Genomic DNA, 7396 nt, shown 5'->3' with positions numbered 1-7396 from the left:
AACTACCTCTTGGACATTTAGAAACAATATCATGTGGCTCCCTAATCATTCATATTGAAACAGTTTAATGATGACATGTAAAAGAACTCATGAATAAAGTGTGTTCATTCATTTTTAGCCATCAGGCCTAGAGGAATGAGCTTCTCATTGAAAGATGAGTGTCCATTAGGTCTAGAGAACCAGAGCTAGCAGAGCCACAGCCAGAGCCAGGTGTCCCACAGCAATCCACCTTCTACAGTTCCCTAGTGGAGAGTACAAAGTAAAGGACCACAGCCCTTCATGAACAGTGAGGCATGACTCTGTAAGTCAAGGACAGCCCTTCGTGAACAGTAATGCTCTGTAAGTCAAGGACAGCTCTTCACGAACAGTGAGCCATGGCTCTGTAAGTCAAGGACAGCCCTTTATGAACAGTGAGGCATGACTCTGTAAGTCAGTTTTCTGCAGGATGACTGGTTGGCATTGCTTCCCTTCTCTTCGTCTCCACTAGACTGTGCATCTCTATATGTGCCTTCCTCACTTCTGGAGGAATCAATCCTATGCTCAGAGCCTCAGGGAATCTTGACATTTACAGTTATTCACCAATGTTCTCCTCCTACCTCTACCCCACACCCCATAGTCTCCAGTTCCTGAAAGTGCTTAGCGAAACAGGTCCGTATTCTGGGGTGTTTCTCCCTCACAGTTTCCACTGGATTTGAATAAAAAGCAACTCCCTTCATCTAGTTCAAGGAAACAATCCCGTTTACTGCCCCCACAATGGGCTGCTGAGTTGGTAACTTCATGCTTGTGCTGGAAGCCACTAAATAGTAATTCACTGTGCTCTAGTGGGGCAAAGCCCTGTGTATGCCTAAGTGCTGTAAGAGATTTCAAGTTGTAAAGCAACCCATGCTCACATCACAAAGCACTGAGATGTGCCTGAAAGTCTGTGCTGCATTAGCATTATAGGACCAGGGTGGTCCTCCAGGGCCCATGTTCTAGTGCAGGAAGTAGCAATGCATGCCTGCAACTCCAACACCAGAGAAACACAAACAGGAAATGCTCTAGCCAATCAGTGAGCTCAGGAAACGCTTAGCCAATCAGTGAGCTCAGGCTCAACAAGAAACTCTGTCTCACAAAAACAAAATGGAGAGCAATTGAGGAAGACACTTGACATTGACCTCTAACCTTCAGGCACAGATATGCACACACACACATGGGCACACACACATGCACACTCACAAGAAAAAAAGGGGGGTAGAAGAAAAAGCTACCCCCTTGAACAAAGCATCCTGTACTCCCATCAAGCACTGGTCTCTGATTGGCCCTGATGAGAGGCTAGGCTTGGGCATAGGGTGGATACTGAAGAGTAAGAACAAGGAGAGGTCCTGAGAGCCCTTCTGCCTTACATGAGACACACGGCAGGTGGTAGCGGAATGAACCTTTCACAAAACCCTAGAGCCCATGCTTTCCCTTCATGCTTCAGAGCTCCTTCACATGAGCTGTAAGACAAGTGCTCACGGGGATGTAGCCTCCCTGTGCTGTGTGGTTAGAGAGCTCCAGCCAGCAGGCAAACCTGTGGTTGAGGTCTGTGGAAGAGCTCCGTGGAATAACAACAGAGCCAGTGCTGTGAACTGGGCTCAGTGGCCCTAAGGAGACCTTGTAACATCACACTCTCAGACTCAACTTTATAACATTTAACTATTTCGCTCAATCGTGTGTGTGTGTGTGTGTGTGTGTGTGAGAGAGAGAGAGAGAGAGAGAGAGAGAGAGAGAGAGAGAGAGAGAAAGAGAGAGAGAGAGAGAAATGGAGTCAGAACTATTCAACTTACCAAGAACCTACAGTTCCCTACACAGTGAATCAGAGACATTACAGGATTTAAGTTTTGCCAGCATCCCACCCTTTCTGTCAGCCCAGCACCACCCCATGTGTCCCTCTGTCCTTCCTCTTCTCCACACCCTTGTTCCGACAGGCTGCAGCTCCTCCCACTAAATTAATATTTTATTTAGTTCATGGCCATGGGTGTTCCCTCTAAAAGAAGCAATCTCGCTTAACCTTTTCATAATTGGCACACCCTTAAATGTCAGAAGGGGCTGTCAGGACTGAATAAAGGGCAGTCTGTTTCTCATATTTACCTTAGTGAGGAACATGCATGTAGATGCTGTCTGCAGTATCTGTGGGCTGAGGGTCTCTGTTGCTTGACTTGTAGCCTACACCTGCTGCTGCATGATTAGAGCTCAATAAAGGATCACCTCATCAAAAATTCAGAAATAAAATGGGCCCATAGCATTAATCTCTTCACCCACATCTACAATAGGCCAAATAATTTCCCAGAAAGCTCTTCCCTCTTCTTGGGTAGGGGTTAAAATAGAAAAGAAAAAGTAAACTTAAGACTGGCAGCTGTACCAGAATGCATCCTTCCCCACCTGTAGCCCAGGTCTCCTCTCTTCCTTTCATGACTGGTGGGGTTTCTCAGTCCATCTGTTCCCCACCCCCAGCCCAGTCCCCACTGCCTCAAGGTAATAGAAGGCATCAGACTTGAGCTGCTACCTCTCCAGCTTCCTCATTCAGCTAGTCTCCATGACAACTCCTCCAGGAGATACATTCTTATATCATTGCTGGACCAGTATCTCCATCTTTGACTTGACTTTCTCCATCCAATAACTTCCCTTGCTTTCAAACCTCCATCTCTTCCTATGGGTATGTGGTCAAAGTGCTTCAACTCTAAGAAAACAAAATGAACAGAGAAACCATCCCTTAACTCTGCCTTCCTCATAGATGGATAACCTCCCTACCCCCAGCACACACATGCATATACTCTACAACTTTAGAAAGAACCATGCTTTTTGATTCCTTCTCCTCATCGCTCCATCTACTGCAGTGCAGCATCAGGGTGAGTGGAGAAGCTGCAGTGGGGGACTCAGCCCTGGAATCTCTAATAAGGTGGTGATGTCTCTGTCCCCCTCCTCACTATTTTCTTAGGTTGAGACTCTTTGAGGTCTTCTTCCTTCAGCTGCTGCTTCTACTCCCCATCAACCACTTACCTCTTTTCTTCTGTGGGTATCTTCAGTGCTACCACTGGGTTCTGTCATTGGTCTTTCTTTTCACATGTTGTCTTCTCCCTGTGTGAGCCACACTCAAGCTGTCCCAACACACTCAAGCCGTTCCAACACACTCAAGCCATCCCAACACACTAGAGCCATCTCAACACACTCAAGCCATCCCAACACACTCAAGCCATCTCAACACACTCAAACCATCTCAACACACTCAAGCCATCCCAACACACTCAAGCCATCTCAACACACTCAAACCATCTCAACACACTCAAGCCATCCTAACACAATCAAGCCATCCCAACACACTAGAGCCATCCCAACACACTCAAGCTGTTCCAACACACTCAAGCCGTCCCAATACACTCAAGCCATCCCAACGCACTAAAGCCATTCCAACACACTAAAGCCATTCCAACACACTCAAGCCATCCCAACACACTAAAGGAACAGATTCCACTACCACTCTTTAGGCTTCAAACCAAACCATCCTCATTAACTCTCAAACATGCTGAATTTTCTGCAGTTTCTATTGATTTTTAAACTATGAACTAATCACAAGAGATACTTCAGCTAACCCAAAACTCTAAGTCTTCCCATTCAACTCTAGCACAGTTGCTCTCCAGAGCCTTCAATTCTACCTTTTAAATATCACTTGTAAAGAGCAATACAGTGCTTGTTTTCTGGTCAAAAAATGAAATCGTAGAAAGTTGTAGAAAACATGAGAAACTTTGATATGTAGTATTCTACTACACAGAAATATTTACAGTAACTTCTGAGTTTATTTCTTTATAATTTCTCTCAAGGCTTCTTTAATCTATGTGTTATGTAGAAGAATATCGTGAAGTTCCCCAAGTGCTTTGTTAGGGTGAAGAGACACCATGACCATAGCAACTCTTATAAAGGAAAACATTTAACTGGGTGGCTTACAGTTTCAGAGGTTTAGTCCATTATCATCATAGCAGGACATGGTGGCATGGAGGCAGACATGGTGCTGGAGAAGGAGCTGGGAGTTCTACATCTTGATCCATAGGCAACAGGAAGTGAACTGTGTCACTGGGTATAGCTTGAGCATAAAAGACCTCAAAGGCCACCCCCATAGCGACACACTTCTTCCAACAAAGCCATAACTACTCCAACAAAGCCACACCTCTTTTTTTTTCTGAAACAGGGTTTCTCCATGTAGTTTTGGTGCCTGTCCTGGATCTCACTCTGTAGACCAGGCTGGCCTTGAACTCACAGAGATCTGCCTGGTTCTGCCTTCTGAGTGCTGGGATTAAAGGCGTGAGCCACCACCACCTGGCAAAAGCCACACCTCTTAATAGTGCCACTCCCTATGGGGGTCTTTTCTTTCAAACCACAGCATTCTACTCCCTGGCCCCAATAGGCTTGTAGTAATATCATAATACAAAAAATGCATTCAGTTCAGCTTCAAAAGTCCTCATAATCTATAACGGTCTCAAGCTTATTTAAAATCTAAAGTTCAAGACTCTTCAGAGATTCATGTAGTCTCTTAACTGTAATCCCCTGTAAAAGCAAAATCAAACAGAAGATCACATATTTCCAATATATTGTTGTACCCAGAGTCCCCCAAAGCCACCAAGAGACCAAATCCAATGCAAAAGCAGAGTCTTTTTACTATTGTGAGTTAACCTGGGCCTCTTCATCTGTCTGATGCAGCAGCAGAGCAGGAGAGACCCCAAGTAGCAAAGGGGCAGGGTGTTTATAGGGAGTAAAGCAAGGGGGGTGAAGCAAGGGGGTGTCGGGTCTACAGACTACATAGGAGTAGACTCAGGATTGATGTATCTCCCATCTGGAGGTGCTATTCTTGGTTAGTTTGCAGCTGCAAGAAAGCTATTATCTCTTTCAGTGGTTGTTGTGGCTCCTACATGTGGCTTGCTTTATCATGAACCTGTTAGCTGTAACTTTTAATTGACTTCTTTTATTGTATGGGGACATCTGGTAGGGTTTTCCTGTACACAGAGTTAGGCCCAAGGTCGGGGGCTCAAGGGCACATCATGCTGTGCCAGGAGCCTACATCCTGTTGGGTCTTTTCGCAGCCTGTCATGGCTGCAGAACAGCCGAGGTAGGGGTCCGGGCAGGGGCCTAGGTTCCTCAATATAATGGCACGGGATATATATTACTGTTCCAAAACATAGGAAAGGGAACATAGTGAGGAAATACTGGACCAAAGCAAGACCAAAAACCAGTTGGGCAAACTTCATACTCTGCATCTTTATGTCTGATGTGAAAACACTCTTCAGATCTCCAACTTCTTTCAGCTTTGTTGACTGTAACGTACTTCTCTCTCTTGGGCTGGTTCAACTCCCTGTTAGCAGCTCTCCTCAGCAGGTATCCCACAGCTCTGGCATCTCCAATATCTTGGGGTCTCCAAGGCAATCCAGGTTATAACTTTACAGCTTCTCACAATGGCCTCTCTAGGCCTCCATTCAGGGAAACCCCTGACACATGCCTGGCCTCAGTGGTTTCCCTTAGTGGTTTTCCTTGACTCTAAAGCCAGAACCACATGGCTAAAGCTATCAAGTTCTGCTGCTTGCTAGGGATGGAACATGACCCCGTCCCCTAATTTGTGTCTCTATGTGCCATGGTAAGTTCTTTCTTACAGTGTTGTTTCTTTCCCTTTTATGTTACATAATGGTCCTTAGTTCATCTACTCATTCAGCAACTGAAATGACTGGGAGATGGCTCAGTTGGTAGAGTGTTTGTCTTGCAAGCAGGATAGCCCAAGTTCAATCCCCAGAACCCACATTAAAAAGGCTAGGCATGGTGCTTGTAATCTTTGGGAGGCAAAGACAGGTGGATTCCCTGGAGCTCAGTGGTCAGGCAGCTTAGCCTATTTGGGAAACTTCAGGATGGTAAGGGATTCTGTCTCAAAAAATGGTGGATGGATGGTTCCTGGGGAACAACACCTGAGTTTGTCCTCTGGTCTCCACCATCAATTCATTATTATTTCAGTTCTTCCACTCTTGGATGACACTTGAACTTCTCAAATATTTTTCCTCATCTCATAGGCTCATATATTTGCTTAACCACTAGGGAGTGGAACTCTTTGAAAGGATTAGAAGGATTAGGAGGCGTGGCCTTGTTGAAGGAAGTATGTCACTGGGGATAGGTTTTGAGGTTTCAAAAGTCCACGCCAGGACCAGTCTCTCTCTCTCTGTCTCTGTCTCTCTGTCCCTCTGTCTCTGTCTCTCTGTCTCTGTCTCTGTCTCTGTCTCTGTCTCTCTCTCTCTCTCTCCCTCGGTGTGTTGGTCTCAGCCACTGCTCCAGCACCATGATCCCTACCAGGATGACAATGGACTAAGCCTCTGGAACTGTAAACAAGCCCCCAGTTAAATTATTTTCTTTCATAATAGTTGCCTTGGTCATGATGTCTTTTCACAGCAATAATACAGTGACTAGGACAATGTTTATGTAACAACAATTAAAGAAATAGAGGCCAAGAGTTTGAAAGTGACCAATAGGGGAGTACATGGGAAAGGTTGGAGCAAGGAAAGGGAAGGGGGAAATTATGTAATTAATCTATGTATCACCACATATTCCATGGCTTTACCTGTATCCCATTACATGTTGCTCCTTGGGCAGCTAGCTGGCGTCTCTCCCCACCTTCTTCCTGGCTCTCTCTTTGAATTTCCTGCCTGCCTCTAAGCTGCCTTGCCATAGGCCAAATGGCTTTATTTATCAACCAATCAGAGCAACACATATTCACAGCATACAGAAAGACATTCCCCTATCAAGCCATGGTCCCTTTTTACTTTGCTGGTTTCTGCAGCTACTCCAGGTAAACCACTGAAGACTTGGAGATAGGAACCACAGATGAGAGGAGAGCATGTGATGTTGTGTCGGGCCTAGGCTCCCTCTCTCAGTACGCTCTTTCCTAGTTCAGTCCTCAGCATATACTCAAAGGACTCATTGTCTCACTCCACAGACACTTGCTCAGCAATGTTCATGCTGCCCAATTCACATAGCTGGAAAATGGAAACAATCTAAATGCTCTTCAGCTGGCAAATGGGTAATGAAAATGTACACATACACTACGGAATATAGTTCAGCTGTAAATAAAAATGAAATCATGAACTTTGCAGGCAAATGAACAGACTTTTCGATTCTTAAAACATTTGTTTGCCTGTGTTCTGCCACCCCAGGGGGTGTGTAATGGTGCCATATTGTGTTAGTTACTTGTCTCTTCACTGAGACAGGACACCTGATGGGAACAGCCTAAGGAAGACAGGGTTCATTTAGACCTGTGGTTCCGGGTTATACTGGCCATCAGCAGGGAGGAGACGAGAGCAGCGTGAGGCAGCTGGTTGCATTGCATCCACAGTGCGGAAGCAGAGAGTGATAA

The sequence above is a fragment of the Peromyscus eremicus genome, chromosome 3, assembly GCF_949786415.1.
Source record: "Peromyscus eremicus chromosome 3, PerEre_H2_v1, whole genome shotgun sequence".
NCBI lineage: Eukaryota > Metazoa > Chordata > Mammalia > Rodentia > Cricetidae > Peromyscus > Peromyscus eremicus.
Note: the sequence above shows the minus strand (reverse complement) of the source record.